The 19,841-nt window shown below is 43.3% G+C and overlaps 1 long non-coding RNA gene across 1 annotated transcript; it reads left to right on the forward strand.

Annotated features, from left to right (window-relative positions):
* Window positions 1-1,843: 1,843 nt before the first annotated feature.
* On the forward strand, window positions 1,844-14,571 carry LOC102114850 (uncharacterized). Its single transcript, XR_010579847.2, has 5 exons — window positions 1,844-1,984; window positions 6,485-6,540; window positions 7,979-8,040; window positions 9,324-9,489; window positions 14,384-14,571. It is a non-coding gene; the product is annotated as an uncharacterized lncRNA (long non-coding RNA).
* Window positions 14,572-19,841: the final 5,270 nt, after the last annotated feature.

Raw genomic sequence — 19,841 nt, forward strand, 5'->3', positions numbered from 1 at the left:
TTTAAGATAAAAAAGCATTATTAAGAATAAAAGGCCGGGCGCGGTGGCTCAAGCCTGTAATCCCAGCACTTTGGGAGGCCGAGACGGGCGGATCACGAGGTCAGGAGATCGAGACCATCCTGGCTAACACAGTGAAACCCCGTCTCTACTAAAAATACAAAAACTTAGCCGGGCGAGGTGGCAGGCGCCTGTAGTCCCAGCTACTTGGGAGGCTGAGGCAGGAGAATGGCGTGAACCCGGGAGGCGGAGCTTGCAGTGAGCTGAGATCCGGCCACTGCACTCCAGCCTGGGTGACAGAGCGAGACTCCGTCTCAAAAAAAAAAAAAAAAAAAAAAAAAAAAAAAAAAAAAAAAAAAAAAAGAATAAAGAGGGGGCCGGGTGTGGTGGCTCACACCTGTAATCCCGGCACTTCGGGAGGCCGAGGCGAGCAGATCACAAGGTCAAGAGATCCAGACCATCCTGGCTGATATGGTGAAACCTCGTCTCTACTAAAAATACAAAAAATTAGCTGGGCATGGTGGCACGTGCCTGTAGTTCCAGCTACTCGGGAGACTGAGGCAGGAGAATTGCTTGAACCCGGGAGGTGGTTGTGGCAGTGAACTGAGATTGTGCCACTGAACTCCAGCCTGGGCAACAGAGAGAGACTCTATCTAAAAAAAAAAAAAAAAAGAATAAAGAGGGATTAACACTATGATAAGGAACAGTTCACCAAAAGGATAGAATCATCATGTACTTGTATGCACTAGGAAAAAAAAAAAAGAGTCCTGGAATATGTTAATTCTCAAACTGGGAGAATTAACACATGCACATCAGATAATGATGGATCAAGTACTTAAAACACAATAAAGACAAAGAATAAGTGACTTGAACAAGAAGGAAAAACCAAGGCACAGAGCAATGAGATAACTTGCCCAAGGTCTTGTAGCTAGTAGTGAAGAGCTGGTATCCAGACCCAGGAAATCTGCTTTTATGCCACCCTCAGCTAAAGTTTCATCTTGAGTGTTAGAGCCTTAAAATGTGTTTACATCAGAAAGAAATTAAATTAAAGATAAGTCAATTAAGCATTCAATGTACAATTCAAGAAGTTAGAAAAGAAAGAAGAGGCCGGGTGCAGTGGTTCAAGCCTGTAATCCCAGCACTTTGGGAGGCTGAGGAGGGCAGATCTTTGGAGCCTAGGAGTTGGAGACCAGCCTGGGCAACATGAAGAAAACCTATCTCTACAAAAATTACAAAATTAGCCAGGTAGGGTGGCGGGCACCTATGGTCCCAGCTACTGGGGAGACTGAGGTGGGAGGATCACCTGAGTGCAAGAAGTCAAGGCTGCAGTGAGTCACGGAAATGGTAACTATGTGAGGTGATGGATATGTCAATTAACTTTGTTGTGGTGATCATTTTACAATCACATATTGATATATATATATCAATATGTTTTGATACATGTATCAAAACATCAAGGCCAGGTGTGGTGGCTCACACCTGTAATTCCAGCATTTTGGGAGACTGAGGTGGGAGGATTGCTTGAGCCCAGAAGTTTGAGACCAACCTGGGCAACATAATGAGACCCTGTCTCTAAAAAAAAAAAAAAAAAAGATAAAATAATAAAAAAATTTGAAGAGTCATTTTGTTTTATAGTATACATATAATCATATAACTTTGCTATTTGCATATGGAGGGCGACAGTGAATATTCATTATTCATTATCAAGAAGGGCTTTAGATTCAGATCAGATTCTTGATTCTAGTTGAAAATGGTCTGGAAATAAACATGCACAGTTGTTTGTTCTCGTTCACTCTCTCTTTCTCTCTCTCTCTCTCTCTCTCTCTCTTTTTTTTTTTTTTTTGAGACAGATTTCACTCTGTTGCCCAGGCTGGAGTGCAGTGGCACGGTCTCGGCTCACTGCAACCTCTGCCTCCCAGGTTCAGGTGATTCTTGTGCCTCAGCCTCCTGAGTAGCTGTGATTATAGGCTTGTGCCATCACGCCCAGGTAATTATTGTATTTTTAGTAGAGATGGGGTTTCACCATGTTAACCAGGCTGGTTTTGAACTCATGGTCTTAGGTAATCTGTCCACCTTGACCTCCCAAAGTGCTGGGATTACAGGCGTGAGCCACCGCGCCCAGCCTCTCTCTCTCTCTCTAAGCTTCTGTTTCTCATGTTTTTTTTTTTTTTTTTTTTTTTTTTTTTGAGACAGGGTCTCACTCTGTTACCCAGGCTGGAGTGCAGTGGCAAGATCTTGGCTCACTGCAGCCTCAACCTCCTGGGCTAAAGTGATACCCCCACCTCAGCCTCCCAAGTAGTGGGACTACAGGTGCGTGCCACCACACCTAACTAATTTTTTTTTTTTAAATAGAGATAGGGTTTCTCCATGTTGCCCAGGCTGTCGAACTCCTGGGCTCAAGTTATCTGCCTGCCTCAGCCTCCCAAAGTGCTGGGATTATAGGCATGATCCACCGTGCTGGGCTTTTGTGTGTGTGCATAGAGACAGGCGTTGCCATGTTGCCCAGGCTGGTCTGGAATGCCTGCGCTCAAGCAATCCACCCACCTCTGCCTTTCTTTTTTTTTTTTTTTTTTTGAGACGGAGTCTCGCTCTGTCGCCCAGGCTGGAGGGCAGTGGCGCGATCTGGGCTCACTGCAAGCTCCGCCTCCTGGGTTTACGCCATTCTCCTGCCTCAGCCTCCCGAGTAGCTGGGACTACAGGCGCCCGCCACCTCGCCCGGCTAGTTTTTTGTATTTTTTTTAGTAGAGACGGGGTTTCACTGTGTTAGCCAGGATGGTCTCGATCTCTTGACCCTGTGATCCGCCCGTCTCGGCCTCCCAAAGTGCTGGGATTACAGGCTTGAGCCACCGCGCCCGGCTCCTCTGCCTTTCATAGTGTTGGGATTATAGGTGTGAGCCACTGCGCCCACCAGTTGTTAAAAGAGGTCACCTCTGGTGTGGGACACTGGAGAAGGGCTAGGGCACTCCATGTTTACTTTCTCCCCTTCTGAGTTATGTTAATTTATTATAATAATCATGCATAACTTTTGTAACTTGAAAAGAAAGGAAGGGAAGGACAGGGAAGGAAGAGAAGAGGAAGAGGAAGAGAACCAATTCTGTGACCTGAGGCAAACAATTCCACCTCTCTGTACCACAGTTTACTTATCCATAATATGGAGAACTTGAAAGAATTTTTGAGGATTAAATGAGACAATGCGTACAAAGTGCTTAGCACTTTGTCTTGCTTAATAATGCTAGCTACTACCACTGTGCAAAATGCTTAACTCAATATCTGGCATAAGTGTTAAGAAAAATAGTAAATAGTCTTTAATAAAACAAACTATTATTTCTAACATTTATTTTTCTTTGTTTTTTCTTTCTTTCTTTTTTTTTTTTTTTTGAGATGGAGTTTCACTCTTGTTGCCCAGGCTGGAGTGCAATGGCCTGATCTCAGCTCATCGCAACCTCTGCCTCCCGGGTTCAAGCGATTGTCCTGTCTCAGCTGGGGTAGTTGGGATTATAGGCGTGTCACACCACGCCCCACCAATTTTGCATTTTTAGTAAGAGACAGGGTTTTTCTATGTTGGTCAGGCTGGTCTCGACCTCCCAACCTCAGGTGATCTGCCCACCTCGGCCTCCCAAAGTGCTGGGATTACAGGTATGAGCCGCCACACCCGGCCTTTGTTTTTTCTTTTTTCTTTTTCTTTTTTTTTTTTAAGACGGAGTCTCGCTCTGTTGCCCCAGGCTGGAGTGCAGTGGCGTGATCTCCGCTCACTGCAACCTCTGCCTCCCAGATTCAAGCGATTCTCCTGCCTCAGCCTCCGCAGTAGCTGGGACTACAGGCATGTGCTGTTAATTTTTTGTAGTTTTAGTAGAGACGGGGTTTCACCATGTTTCGATCTCCTGACCTCCTGATCTGCCTGCCTCAGCCTCCCAAAGTGCTGGGATTACAGGCGTGAGCCACCGCGCCCCGCCTTTGCTTTTTCTTTTTTATGCCTTGCAAATGTTCTTTGTTTTTCTGCTTTGAGTTTTTGCAGTTAGTTCTTTTTATTTAGTGGTGTTTTTTTTTTGTTTTTTTTTTTTTGAGACAGAGTCTCGCTCTGTCGCCCAGGCAGGAGTGCAGTGGCATGATCTCATCTCACTGCAACCTTTACCCCCTGGGTTCAAGTGATTCTCCTTCCCCAACCTCCCAAGTAGCTGGGACTACAGGCACAGGCCACCATGCCCGCCTAATTTTTGTATTTTGGGTAGAGATGGGGTTTCACTATGTTGGACAGGCTGGCCTCAAACTCCTGACCTCAGGTGATCCACCCTCCTCGGCCTCCCAAAGTGCTGGGATTACAGGCATGAGCCACCGCCCCCCACCAGCACTTGGTTCTTTGTTGTTTCTTTGTTTGTTTTGTTTTTTTATGCTACCCCACCCCCTCTGGTTCTTTGTTTTAAAGAAAAAAACAGGCCCAAATAGAAGGCTATTCTTTGAAGTAACTGGCCAGCACTCTTCAAAAATGTTAATGTCATGAAAATAAAGATTGAGAAACCATTAATGCTAATTTCCTGATATTAATCATTGAATATTTATTATTAGTTAGTCTGAAATTATGTTACAATAGTTACTAAGTACACGTAGTAGACTATGTAGAAACACCGCGCTCCACTGCTAACAGAGTGCACATTGATGCAATTTCCCTGAAGGCTAGTTTGGCAATACCCTTCAAAAGCAGAAACGTACATACTTTTTGATCAAAAATTCCACTTATAAGTAATTGGCTTACAGAGTTGGTTTCATATGTGTGAAATGGTTTAAATAAAATTGTGTATTCATTGTAAGGGCAGCAGGCTGGGCACGGTGACACACACCTGTAATTTCAGCACTTTGGGAGGCCGAGGTGGGCAGATGACTTGAGGTCGGAAGTTACACACCAGCCTGCAACTGTTCTGGAACTTTGTAAGACATTGTAAGGGCAGTTTGGAAACAATGTACATGACAGTAATGGGATAGGGTTTTTTTTTTTTTTTTTTTTTGAGATGGACTCTCCCTCTGTCACCAGGCTGGAGTGCAGTGGTGTGATCTCAGCTCACTGCAACCTCTGCCTCCCAGGTTCAAGCGATTCTCCCGCCTCAGCCTCCGGAGTAGCTTGGATTACAGGCACCCGCCACCATGCCTGGCTAATCTTTGTATTTTTAGTAGAGACGGAGTTTCACCATGTTGGCTAGGATGGTCTCGAACTGCTGACCTCGCGATCTGCCCTCCTCGGCCTCCCAAAGTGCTAGGATTGCAGGCGTGAGCCACTGCACCCAGCCAGTAATGGGATGGTTTTCAGTAAATTATTATATACTTTTAAAATATAGTAAAATGGACACAACAAACTCCTATAAATGTAATTTTCTGGAAAGAATCCCAAGAATAGGGTTATTATTAACAGTAAAAAGTAAAGCATAGAACATTCGGTAGAATGTGCCCTCATTTGTGTGTGGGAAATGTATATGTGTATGCATGTATATAATTTATTTTATGTACCTATTTATATTTTATATGCACATATACACATATATTTGTATACTTCTATATATGTTTGTATACATATATTTGTATACATTAGTATATGTATATATTTGTAAGTGAATAGAATAGCTGTCTAATGATGCCTAAGAAAGTTGAGAAAATTTTGGCCTCAGAAAGGAACTGGGTTGCTGGAAGAGACAGGGTAAGGGAGACTTACCTCAGTATTCCACTTTGTGTTTTGTGCAAAATACAAGTATTCCTATCTTTAAAAAATTAATTAATAAAAAAGCTGTGTAGAATGTTAGAGAGCCAATATGAAATCAATAGAAAAGAGTGAACATTTGTTAATAACATGAGTGCAAGCAGATGGAGAAGGAACTTGTACTGAACAATTCTCCAAATATAGAAATAATTTGATTTTTTTTCTGCAAAGGCAGAAGAACAAGGGGCAGGAAGCCAGAGAAAGTTAGACAAACATGGCATGTTCAGAAATCTGTTTCCAGCTTAAAGGTTATCTTTTTATAGGGTGAGGTTATCATGTGATCGATTTCTTCTTTTTCAAAACCAAGGTAAAGTGGTTAATTTTATGGATATAAATTATACCTCAATTTAAAAAAAAATTAACTTATAAGAAGTTAAGGATGATGATACATTCATCAGCCATCAAATTAGCTGGGCGTGGTGGCATGTGCCTGTAATCCCAGGTACTGGGGAGGCTGAGGCAGGAGAACCACTTAAAGCTGGGAAGCGGAGGTTGCGGTGAGCCGAGATCGTGCCACTGCACTCCAGCCCGGGTGACAGAGCGATACCCCGTCTCAAAATAAATAAATAAAATTCAAAAACTCAAAGTCACTATATAATAATATTTAAAATAAAAAATTCAAAAAGCAAACAAAACAAAATAGAGTTGTATCAGCAAGGTTTTGCTTGTGATTTGATTTTGTGGCCGTTATTGTCCTGTTCTCTTTCAACACAATAACTCTAACCCTCTCCCTACTTCTTTCAGAAAGAGCGAGAGAGTAATTCTAGCCTATTTTTACAAGAACACAGTGGCTATGGACGGTAAGTACTCTCCCATGTGAAAGCACCAGCTAATTAGACTTTGGTGGATGGTCATGACGTACCCAGTGACATGCTTTTACAGTTCATTGTCATTGTCCTAGGTGCTGGTGTGAAAATGATTCAGCAAAAGTGGAAAACTAAAAATTCTAGGGCAGTATGAAAACTGGGAAAGCAATTACAGCGGAAGTTGCCTTCCTCATGGTAGCTTAGCAACTTCGTGTCTCTCCAAGGCAGAGAGGAAAATCAAGTTTAACAGGCCTTCCTGAAGGCTAGGTGTGAAATACCAGAAGCCATCTTTGTTTCTGGCATCACTAAATATTTGTTGATACAAAGTATTACACATCTGTTCTCCCACATCTCAGCTAAACTGCCAAAAGTTAACCCTTTCTGGAGATGCAGAATGGAGCAATATACCTAGCTCTCATTCATTTATTTCCCTTGCTGATATTCTTGCATAGCTTTTAGTTTATGCATTTGTCCCAAATAAACCTAGAAAAAGCCACTTGTCATAGGACAAGATGAGCTGATGATTTAAATCATTCTCCCACTGAGGAAGAAACCATCCTGTGGAAAAGATTGTATAAGGTACTTCCTGATTGAAAGGTAGGGCTCTGGAGTCAGACATCTTGAATTTGAATCCCAGCCATGAAATGTATCAACTGTGTGCCCTTAGGTAAGTAACTGAACTTCTCTGGCCTCAGATCCCTCTCTGTTTTTTTTGGGTTTTTTTGTTTTCTTTCTTTTTTGTTTTGTTTTTGTTTGTTGTTGTTGTTGTTGTTGTTGTTGAGATGGAGTCTTTTTCGCCCAGGCTGCAATGCAGTGGCACCATCTCAGCTCACTGCAACCTCAGCCCCCACCGGGTTCAAGCAATTCTCATGCCTCTGCCTCCCAAGTAGCTGGGACTACAGGCGCCCACCACCATGCCTGACTAATTTTTGTATTTTTAGTAGAGATGGGGTTTCACCATGTTGATCAGGCTGGTCTTGAACTCCTGACCTCAGGTGATCTGCCTGCCTCGCCCTCCCAAAGTGCTGGGATTATAGGCGTGAGCCACTGCAATTGGCCCTCTCTGTTAATTGTAGGTGCTGAAAGGAACCCAGTGAACTAGTGATAATACGTATAATGTACCTAGTACCAGGTCTGATGTTTAATTCGTATTCAGAAAGTAGAAGCTATTTTCGTATGATAGGTCATTAATGCCAATTTTATGTATCTGAAAATGAGGATGTGGGGGGTTCCAGGAAGTTGTTTAAATGCTTTTGGTGCTCAGTTCCTTTACTTTGCCCAGGGTGACCTGCAACATACCTTTGGGAAACTTTGCCTGCTTCTTCGCTAGGCCGAGGTTCCATTCTCTTGGATCCTTTGCTAATCTGCCGATCAATCTCGTCAACTATTTATTGCAGAGATATTCATGACTTTATTTGACTTTTCTACTTAGAGACAGATAGATTAAGAAGTGTTTCAGGCTGCAGCCAGCTGGGACCACTCAGCGGCCTTCAGGTAACATCTCTTTTGGCACAGGTCAGCCTGGCAGCCTGGGCTGTGGCCCCTGTGTGAATTGGCCTCTTGTACTAGAGGATGGTTGGGTGGGTGGTTGAGGTTGCTCTTCTCATACTCTGGGGTCTTTGTTCATATTTATGACATCTACATTTCTGCTTCCCTTTCTTACTTCTCCCTTCCTTCCCAGATCAGAGTGGAATAGAGCTCATTAAAGCTTTATAGGGTAGTGCCAATAGAGAACTTTAGGTCTGGAAAAGAATCATTAGTAAAGATTGACTGTGTGCTCTGGGTGCCTTTAGACAGCCACTGTTTCCATTGGTGTTTAATATTTATTGCTTTCTCATAATCTTCCAGCTGCTATCTTGTCATTGTTAGGAAGACTGGGGAAAAAGTCCTATGGATATTTATTTTCTACCACCTATTTACTATGTCACTTGAAAGTTTGAGTTTTGTGTTTCTCATATAAATTATGAATAATAAAATAAAAATCATCACTACTGCTTTCAGGCCAGATATATTTTTATTGCACAACACATATTATGTACAAGAATATCACAAGATTTGGAAATGTTAGTCCTAGCAGAGGGTGACACAACGCAATAAGACAGTATGAAAAATGGAGCTATGAATAAAAAAGAATCCATAAGTCCCCAGAGCCTATGAATGTGTTATGTTGCATAGTGATGTAGTTTGGATGCCTGTCTCTCTCCAAATCTCATATTGAAATGTGATCCCCAGTGTTGGAGATGGGATCTGGTGGAAGGTGTTTGAATTAAGGGGGTTGATTCTTTACGAATGGCTTGGTACCCACCCCGTGGTAATAAGTGAGCTCTCATTCTGGTAGTTTCTTCGAGAGCTGGTTATTTAAAAGAGCCTGGCACCTCCCCTTCCTCTCTTGCTCCCTTTCTGTCTTGCCATGTGACACTCCTGCTCCCCTTTATCTTCTGCCATGATTGGAAGGTTCCTGAGGCCCTCACCAGAAACCAGTGCCTACATCATACTTCCTGTATAACCTGCAGAGCCCAAATGAACCTCTTTTCTTTATAAATTAACCAGTCTCAGGTATTCCTTTATAGCAATACAAGTGGACTAACACACATAGCAAGGAGGAATTAAGGTTGCACGTGGAATTAAGGTTCCTAACGAGCTGACTTTAAGACAAGGAGATTATCCTGGATTATCTGCATGGGCCCAGTGTAATCACAAGGATCCTTTTAGTAGAAGAGGAATCCCAAAGAGTAAGGCAGAAAGATATTTGAAGATGCTACCTTCTGTCTTTGAAGATGGAGGAAAGGAGCCACAAGCTAAGAAATGCAGAAATTGGAAAAGAAAAAGGCAAAAAACCAGATTCTCCCCCAGAGACTCCACCAGAAGGAATGTAGTCCTGCCAACACCTTGATTTTAGCTCCACGAGACCCAATTCAAACTTCTGACCTCCAGAGCTACAAGGTAATAAATTTGTGTTGGTTTATGTCACTAAGTTTGTGCTAATTTGTTGCAGCAGCAGTAGGAAACTAATACACTGCTGCTGAGGGCTTTTGTCAATAAAGACGATACTGATATGAAAATACCTGTACTATAATTGCAAACACAAATAGCAAGTGCTTAGTGGACAAGGAGAGAAGAGCCTTCTGGTATGTAGAGTTCAGATGTTGCTTGACGATGGAGTTTACATGGGAAATTATATTATGTATACAGGTATTTAGTATGTATAGCAACCCCATGAGGTAGTGACTGTCTCCAATTTATAGAGGAGGAAACAGATAAAAGAAGTTGTACCATGACCCACAGCTAGTTAATTGAAAGAACTATGATTTATAACATGCATTGACTGTATCCATAGTCCGTTGTTTCAGCCACTGGGCAATTTTGCCACTCGCTTCAATGGTTGGTCAAGGGGATATGAGTGGGTCATCAACAGCCTCTAATAAATACCTCAAATCAACATGCCCCAAATTGAATTCATGATCTTAACCTCCCAGTCTGCTCTTTCTCCTGGGTTTCCTGTCTTATTAAATGATCTCACTGTCAACCCAGAACCTTGAGCCTTTTCAGTATTATGCTAGATTGCTCCCTTTCCTACACCATCCGTATCATGTCTGTCACCAAGTCTTGTCAATTCTACCTTTAAATTTTTCTCAAATCTACCCAGTCTGTGCCTTTCACCGCCAATGTATAGTCTCAAGGCTACCACCATCTCTCACCTGGATGCCTCCATAGCCCCCCCATTGGTCTTTCCAACTCCTATCTCCAGACTTTGTCGCTTCTAATCCATTGGCAACAGAAAAATCAAAGTGGTTTCCAGAAACGTACGTTCAATTATGCATCCTGTCTGCTAAAAGTAATTCAGTGACTTTCCCTGAGGATAGAGGCTGCGAGTCCTAACAGGTTTTTCCAGACATTGCAGGACCTTGTACTTGCTTACACTTTAACTTCACACCGTATTCCTTTCCTATTCAACAATTCCCTAAAAACAGTGTCTTTTCCCCTCACCTACACACATACTTTCTACCTTCAGTCCTTCAAATATGCCACGCTGTCTCCACTCTCAGGGCCTTTGCTCACCCTCTCTTCCTCTGGTTATGACTTACGATCCCTCAGATCACAATTACAAGTCACTTCTTTAAGAAAGTCTTCTCTGATCTCCTTTTCTTTTGTTTTCTTTTCCTTTTATTATACTTTAAGTTCTGGGATACATGTGCACAATGTACAGGTTTGTTACACAGGTATACACATGCCATGGTGGTTTGCTGCACCCATCAACCCGTCATCTACATTAGGTATTTCTCCTAATGCTCTCCCTCCCCCAGCCCCCCACCCACCAACAGGCCCTGGTGTGTGATGTTTCTCTCCCTGTGTCCATGTGTTCTCATTGTTCAACTCCCACTTATGAATGAGAACATGTGGTGTTTGGTTTTCTGTTATCTGCATGATTCCCACAGCATCTGGTGTGTCCTTATCATGGCATTTCTCACCCTGAATTGTAAGCTGTTTACCTGTCTAGATCCACCTCCCTGATCCGTAACTGAGAGCTCTGTTAGGTAAGAACTATCAGAATTGATCATTGTTGTATCATCAGTACACAGTACTATCTGGCACATAGTACATACCTATGGAACAGATAAATACCACTGTTCACTGAGTGAGGGAAAAAATTTTCTGCATCCTATGGCAAAAGTGATAAACATGTAAATCTGGCTGGCTGTTGACTGTTCCCAAAATGCCCGATATCTGAGAGTTCAAAGCAGTTTTTTTCTTTAAATACCACACAGCAAAGAAAAGACCTCTCTTTGAAGTCAGCCTAGGAAGCCCAGGACCAGGAGAAAGTGTGGTATAAATAGGCCTACCTCCCACCTGCTGCTGGAGGAATTTATCACAACTCTGAAGAGTATCCAAGAAGATACGTTTCCCGGAAAATCAAACCAAAGATCTTTCCAGAGCCCCGACTTTTAGTAATCCAGTACAATCGGTCTATTCATTTTTCTGGTAATGATTTCTTTCCCCCTCAAAGCACTCAATTCATTTTCCATCACTGACATGTAATCCAGAAATAATAGAGGTTAGTCTTGTATAACTCGTATCCAAAAAGGGAAAGTGCCAACACCCTGAAAGAAAAGCTCTGAATTAAGTATTCCCAAAAATAATTCTCAGCAAATCTGGGGGATGTGAAAAGGCCTATTCAGTTGTCGATGATAATTCTTTTTGCTGTTTATTATAAATGTGGCTCCCCGATAGAAAGCGTTAAGTTTAAAAACACTACTCTGTCACAGTCCTTGTAATTACATCCCAGGATTCAAATCTGAAAATTGCTTCTACTTTTATTTTCTAATAAAGTCTTACTCAGAGGTGCTAACACTTGAAATTGGTCTTTAAGAACTCTTAAAAAAAAAGGGCCAGGCACAGTGGTGAGCGCCTGTAATCCCACACTTTGGGAGGCTGAGGCCGGTGGATCACCTGAGGTCAGGAGTTCAAGACCAGCCTGGCCAACATGGTGAAACTCCATCTCTACAAAATTACAAAAATTAGCCAGGGATGGTGATGGTCACATGTAATCCCAGTGACTCAGGAGGCTGAGGCAGGAGAATCACTTGAACCTGGGAGGCAGAGGTTGCAGTGAGCCAAGATCATGCCACTGCACTCCAGCCTGGGCAACAGAGCGAGAATCTGTCTCAAAAAAAAAAAAAAAAAAATTTTAAACTCCCAATGTGTGGCAACTCATAGTCAAAGCACATGATCGGACCCCCAGTGAACTTGTATCAGGAGTGAGAAATAAATCTTTGTTGTTTTAGCCACTAGGATTTGGGGATTCTTTGTTTCCATAGAAGTAATAATTTCCTATCAATCCTTTGATTTCAAAGCCACTTCGGAAGTGAACAGAGGAATTAGACAGCTTGGAGAAAAAAGAAAGCCCAGTTCTATTACTGAAAGGGCTGGTTTGGAGAACAAAGCATAGACATTAGATAAAATTGGGTTCCTAATAACTTCCCTCTAAATTGATCCTACCCATCCCAAATTTTATGTCTCTCCACTGTAGGGCCAGATCCTGATATAAAAAGCATATTCCCAGGCTGGGCATGGTGGCTCACGCCTGTAATCCCAGCACTTTGGGAGGCCGAGGCGGGCGGATCACGAGGTCAGGAGATTGAGACCATCCTGGCTAACACGGTGAAACCCCCTCTCTATTAAAAATACAAAAAATTAGCCGGGTGTGGTGGCGGGCACCTGTAGTCCCAGCTACTGGGGAGGCTGAAGCAGGAGAATGGTGTGAGCCCGGGAGGTGGAGTTTGCAGTGAGCCGAGATCGCGCCACTGCGCTCCAGTCTGGGAGACACAGCAAGACTCCGTCTCAAAAAAAAAAAAAAAAAAAAAAATCGTAGTCTCTCATGGAGATGTAGAAGGAGGGGTTCTTGAGGAGAGTAGGACAGAGAAACAGAATACAGCAAAGGGACTCAGCTGAGCACGCTCGGTTCCTTCTCCCCACTCTCCGATCAGATAGGACCTCCCGGGAAGTATTCCCACACTTTCCCTTCCAGAGGAGAGGAACTTCTTTCTCTCACAGTTGAAACAATGGAAAGTTGATTCAGTTAAGCCCAGAGTAAGGCAGGAGGCCTTCTTGCACCTTAAATTATTTTTAAATTTGTAGTTACTAAAATTATGTAGTGTGATTGATATCCGCCCTAGGACATGGATGGTTCAAAGCCATCTATCTTCAAGGAAAGCAGGATCCTGTACTGTTTGCAAAGCTGTGAGAAGCTGGATCAAATAAAACTATATCCGGGTGATAATAGCTTTATCTGGCCAGGCACAGTGCCTCACGCCTGTAATCCCAGCACTTTGGGAGGCCAAAGCAGGCAGATCACCTGAGGTCAGGAGTTCAAGACCAGCCCGGCCAACATGGTGAAACCCTGTCTCTACTAAAAATACAAAAATTATCTGGGCATGATGGTGCACCCCTGAAATCCCAGCTATTTGGGAGGCTGAGGTATGAGAATCGCTTGAACATGGGAGGCGGAGGTTGCAATGAACTAAGATTGCACCACAGCACTCCAGCCTGGGCAACAGAGAAAGACTCCATCCCCCCCGGAAAGAAAAAAAAAAAAAAAAAAAAAGCTTTATCTGATCTCTAAGAACAAATCTGAAGGGGAAAAGTCCTTAAAAGACAACCTAGATAGAGAGACGTGAGAGGGAAAGAGACAATCCTATTATTTTGGCTTAATGAAAGAGGGCCCTGGGCCTGGGGACAGGCATACCAGCCTCAGGTGTGGTAGCAGATGATAGAAGCACATCCTCTTTTGATCTGCTTTCCTCAGCAGCTGCCTCCTTCGTTTTCCAAATGAAGTTTAACACGATGCGCTGAAATCCAAGATATTCTTGTAGGTTTCATTATAGAAGTAGTATGGAATTTGACTTTAAGTTTATAACAAAGAAGTGTATTGCTGAGGAATGGGACACCACTGACGCTGAGCAATTTTAAGCAAGAGAAGCATGATGTAGTGACGCCTTGGAAAAAACAACCAACTCATCCTATGATTGTCATGTGGAATTTATCAATTGAGTAACAAACATGTGTTTGACTTCCAAAGCCATGAAATGCCTTTGGCCCCTGCCAATTGTAAAACTGTGTCTCGCTTCATCTTTTTCTCTCTCTCTTATAGAAAGTTAGGATAGATAGATAGATAGATAGATAGATAGATAGATAGATAGATAGATAGATAGAAAGATGGTAGATAGATAAGATAGATAGTAAGGGAAGAAGAAAAAAGGGGTTGCCTTTTTAAAAATATTTATAAGCTATATAACAAAATGAGTCATTTTTGGTCAAATGTCTTTTTTATGTGCAACAGCTAAGAAACCACAAGCTCATCATGTGAAGAGGAAGAGTTTGGCAGCTCATCTTAAATTGTAATTATCTTCTTTGCATGAATCCTGGAGAAAAGGTCTTCGTATCAGTTTATTTTTATAAAACCGTCTGGTTCTGCTGATGGCAAGACATCACTTGGATGAGCTACACAGAAGCTGAGGAACTGTCAGGGTAGGCCTACCTCATGGGTATTGCTATTGAGATGTCATTTCTTTTGCATAAAACTTTCCTACTACTATTTGTTCACTTCCTTTACAGTTTCTTGAATAGAATGTAGGAGCCTGAATAAAATTCCTGAGAAGGAATTTTCTTTTTCTTTTTGGGGGGAAGTGAGGGTGGGGAGTGGCTGGGTCTCACTCTGTCACCCAGGCTAAAGTGTAGTGACACCATTACAGGTCACTGCAGCCTTGACCTCCTGGGCCCCACCTCAGCCTCCTGAGTAGCTGGGACTACAGGCATGCACCACCATGCCTGGCTAACTATTTAATTTTTTGTTGAGATGGGGTCTCCCTGTATCTCCTAGGCTTGGACCTATTTTCAGATGGCCATTGTTTCTGAGATTCTCCAAACTCAAAACATTAATGTGTCTCACTGTAAAAGAAAATATGTATTTTCAAAAACATTGGTAGCTGATTATAAATGGATGTTATATCTTCCCTGTGGAATACAGGAATTTAGTTTTGATGGATAAAATGACAATCCTTTAATATTATATTGCTTATTCTGATCGGATTTGAGGTTGGGTATAGTTTACAAATTTTATGGGTTTTTTTTTTTTTTTTTTGAGACGGAGTCTCGCTTTGTGGCCCAGGCTGGAGTGCAGTGGCCGGATCTCAGCTCACTGCAAGCTCCGCCTCCTGGGTTTATGCCATTCTCCTGCCTCAGCCTCCCGAGTAGCTGGGACTACAGTTGCCCGCCACCTCGCCCGGCTAGTTTTTTGTATTTTTTAGTAGAGACGGGGTTTCACCGTGTCAGCCAGGATGGTCTCGATCTCCTGACCTCGTGATCCGCCCGTCTCGGCCTCCCAAAGTGCTGGGATTACAGGCTTGAGCCACCGCGCCCGGCCTACAAATTTTATTAAATGGACGTTTCGGAGAGCTATGATTACGATTCTAGGACATTTTTTAGCCAGGGAAGCACATAGAATCTTGAAAGTCTTCATCACCCATGAACACTTTTCATCCATAGTTTTAATTTCAGGTTGGAATTTATGATTTATTTAATCTCTCCTTGTTGGCAGAAATTCTATTTATATTTTATATTTTTTTCTTTTTCTTTTTCTTCCTGGCTTGTCTTCAGTATAATATACTATAAATTTTGCTGTAAATTTCCAGCATGGTGCTAATATTTGGGTGAGACAGAATTTCACCAGTGGGATGTGTTTTCTGGTGCTTTTAAAGCTGAATTACGATTTATTGTCATGAATTGTTTCTGGACTCTGGTAACTCTTCTAAGGTGAGTAAAGGCAGTATTGAGCCCCAGGACACCAGGGGAACAGACAGAAATCTATTTCCTGTGGCAGAAGAGATTGTAATCACTTCTGCCTGCCATGGCCTGTTGGTTACAAGAATCAATACAAACAGCTGCTCTCCACGGTCCATTTGCTTTATCGGTGGCCCTCGGGTGAGCAATCATCTCAATTTGCCTGGCACTGTGGGAATTCCCCAGAGGGACTTGGGACTTTTTTCCCACTTTTTTCCCCCCAATTTTAGAGGTCCTGTTGGTTTGCAGTGGTGCCTCATTGTGGTTTTGATTTGCATTTCCCTGAGGACCACTGATGTTGAGCATCCTTTTACATGCTTGCTGACCACTTGTATGTCTTTTTTGGAGAAATGTGTATTCAAGCTGTCTTCCTTACAGCTAAACAAACTCCAACAAAATCCCACTTCACATAAGGTGAAGTTTCCAGCTGTAGAGTGGATGAACTTTTAGGTCGCCTGTGCAGCCCCTTTTCTGACACAGCTGAGATAAATTAGTCTTCTGATGACAGCACAATTGTCATGGAACTTATCTCAGGTCCAGGAGTTGTGCAGTGAGGTGATAAACAGATCCAGAATGCTTCACCCAGCAACTCTACTCAACTTTTGTAAGAGGTTGGCTTTTGAGTTCCTGCAGAACAGGTAAGATGCCAGTCAGCCTGGCCCTTGGTCCGTCACTCATGGGTCAGTCCAACCATGTAGTACAGTTATTCCTCCAGTGGCGAGTCAGCAAGAGGGGGTAGATGAGGTCAGCTATAGACAGGATAATCAGAGCTAGAGAAGCCTGTTGTCCATCATTGCAATCTTAATTGGCTACATTTGAAGCTGCTAGGAACAGGGACCACTGAGTGCTCTGGAGGAGGCAGTGCTTTACGCCACTTTTGTTCAATCACTTCCTATGATTTAGTTTATTGACTTAGTAAAAAACATCATGAGGGCTGGGTGCGGTGGCTCACACCTGTAATCCCAGCACTTTGGGAGGCCGAGGTGGGCAGATCAGAGGTCAAGAGATCGAGACCATCCTGGCCAACGTGGTGGAACCCTGTCTCTACTGAAAATACAAAAATTAGCTGGACCTAATGGCACGTGCCTGTAGCCCCAGCTACTCAGGAGGCTGAGGCAAGATAATCGCTGGAACCCAGTAGGTAGAGGTTGCAGTGAGCTGAGATCGGGCCACTGCACTCCAGCCTGGCCACAAAGCAAGACTCCGCTTCAAAAACAAAACAAAACAAAAACAAAAGAACAGTTCAGATGTGTGGGGAGGAAATAGGAAATGTCTTAGAATAGTGAGTGGTGGATGAGTCTTACTGGGAAAAGCTTTAGGGGACTAGAGGTGGCATAAAAGGACTGGGCCACATTTCAAGGGAGAGAAGGGATGCAGGGGTATTGTGGCCATTGTCTTCTTCTTCCTCTTTTTTTTTTTTTTTTTTTTTTTGAGATGGAGTCTCACTCTGTTGCCCAGGCTCGAGTGCAGTGGCACCATCTTGGCTTACTGCAACCTCTGCCTCCTGGGTTCAAGCTATTATCCTGCCTCAGCCTCCCAAGTAACTGGGATTACAGGCACGCGCCACCATGCCTGGCTAAATTTTTTATATTTTTAGTAGAGATGGGGTTTTACCACGTTGGCCAGGCTGGTCTTGAACTCCTGACCTCAGGTAATCTGCCCACCTCGTCCTCCCAAAGGCCGAGGATTACAGGCTGGGATTACAGGCTGAGCCACCACACCCAGCTATGGCCATTGTTGATCCTGTTTCTTTCTCACTCACCCAGACTGCAGACTAACACAGGTCTTGTCAGACAATCCCTTACCATGCCACTCCAGTGCAAGGAAAGTAAGGTAGGAAGAAGCTGCGATTAGAGGAAGGGGACTTGTGGGATTGATACACCTATAATACACAAAGGCTTCATTAGGGCACATCAGTCCAGGAGTCCTTCACTTTGTAGTATCCTTTAAGAACTTCTCCTGGGACTGAATTCCTCTGGACTGGGACAGAGTTTTGGGGCAGCCCAGGAACTTCTTGAAAGAAGTGAAAGGCTCTTGAATCTGTCAGTACTTGTTTCCTTGCTCTTACATACACAGTGCAAGAGTGCATTACCAATGCATGCAACTCTTGAACTGTAACAATGGTAACGATTGGTTGAAACCTGACAATATTACAAATGTCTCTAGTTTCCCCAGACATTTTTCTCTAATTTGCTTTCCCTTTCCCCATTGATATTTTGAAACCCTTAAAGAAAAGCCACTTGCATACTGGATTTTGTTTCTGTTAGTATAGACCCTTCAAATGGCAACCTAGTAACAAATGGAACACCAGGACCTAACATCCAGGATCTTACCCCTTCTCTTTGTCTCTTTTTTTTTTTTTCTTTTGAGACTGAGTCTCGCTCTGTCAGCCAGGCTGGAGTGCAGTGGCACAATCTTGGCTCATTGAAACCTCTGCCTCTTGGGTTGAAATCATTCTCCTGCCTCAGCCTCCCGAGTAGCTGGGATGACAGGCGTGCACCACCACGCCTGGCTAATTTTCGTATTTTTAGTAGAAACGAGGTTTCACCATGTTGGCCAGGCTGGTCTTGAACTCCTGACCCCAGGTGATCCACCCGCCTCAGCCTCCCAAAGTGCTGGGATTACAGGTGTGAGCCACTGCACCCGGCCCCCCTTCTCTTTTTGAATATTAATTCCCAGGGCTTCTTCCTGTTGGTTACACCAAACAAAACTGTATCTGTTCTGTTTTTGTTTTTTTTTTTCCAGTTTAGAAAACATTGGCCCTTTTAGCTGTGATTATATGGTTGGAAGAAGAAACAAAGTTGTGAGCGGCAATGGAGCTCAATGTTTGTGTCCCCCTACCAGTCCCCCTCAAAATACTCATAGGTTGAAATCCTAACCCCCAGTGTTATAGAAAATGCGGCTTCTGGGAGGTAATTAGGTCATGAGGGTGGAGCCCCCATGAAGGGATTAGTGACTTTATAAAAGGGACTCCAGAAAGCTAGCTTGTCCTATTTCTGCCATGTGAGGACACAACAAGACAGTAGCCATCTGCAACCCAGAAGAGGGTCTGCACCAGAACCCAACCGTGCTAGCACCCTGATCTCAAACTGGCAACCTGCAGAACTCTAAGAAATGCCTGCTGCTTAGAAGCCACCCAATTTACAGGACTTTGTTACAAGCAGCCCAAGCTAAGGCATGGGCAATGAAAATATCAGAATTATTTGAAGCTTTAATCTATTGTAATAACTCCTTTCACATTGTGCATAATACATTGGTTTAACAATCTGTAATAAAATTTTATTTTATTTTATTTTTTTATTTTATTTTATTTTTTTTTTTTTTTGAGACGGAGTCTTGCTCTGTCGCCCAGGCTGGGGTGCAGTGGCCGGATCTCAGCTCACTGCAAGCTCCACCTCCCGGGTTTACGCCATTCTCCTGCCTCAGCCTCCTGAGTAGCTGGGACTACAGGCGCCCGCCACGTCGCCCGGCTAGTTTTTTGTATTTTTTAGTAGAGATGGGGTTTCACCGTGTTAGCCAGGATGGTCTCGATCTCCTGACCTTGTGATCCACCCATCTCGGCCTCCCAAAGTGCTGGGATTACAGGCTTGAACCACCGCGCCCGGCCTATAAAATTTTAAAACAAAGAAGGCATCAATTCCAAGAATTAATTAATTATATTAGTTTAACAGACACTTACTAATTCATTCAAAAAATTGCTGAACACTTGATATGTGCCAGATATTGTTCTAGGTGCTGGAGATACAGCAGTGAAAACAAAGAGCAAACACTGACGCTTGTGAAACGAATTGTCAGGAGCTCAGCTGAGCAGGGAGAGACAGAGCTGTCAGAGTAGCCGGTTATAGCAACAAGCCAGAGATGAAAGAACTGACCCTTTAATCGCTCGCTGCAATGGTAAAAGCAAGAGCTTAAAGCAGTTTTATGGACCCTGAAGCAGGAGGGCAGCGGTGAGAGCTTGG

Source organism: Macaca fascicularis, chromosome 12, assembly GCF_037993035.2.
Source record: "Macaca fascicularis isolate 582-1 chromosome 12, T2T-MFA8v1.1".
Classification (NCBI taxonomy): Eukaryota; Metazoa; Chordata; class Mammalia; order Primates; family Cercopithecidae; genus Macaca; species Macaca fascicularis.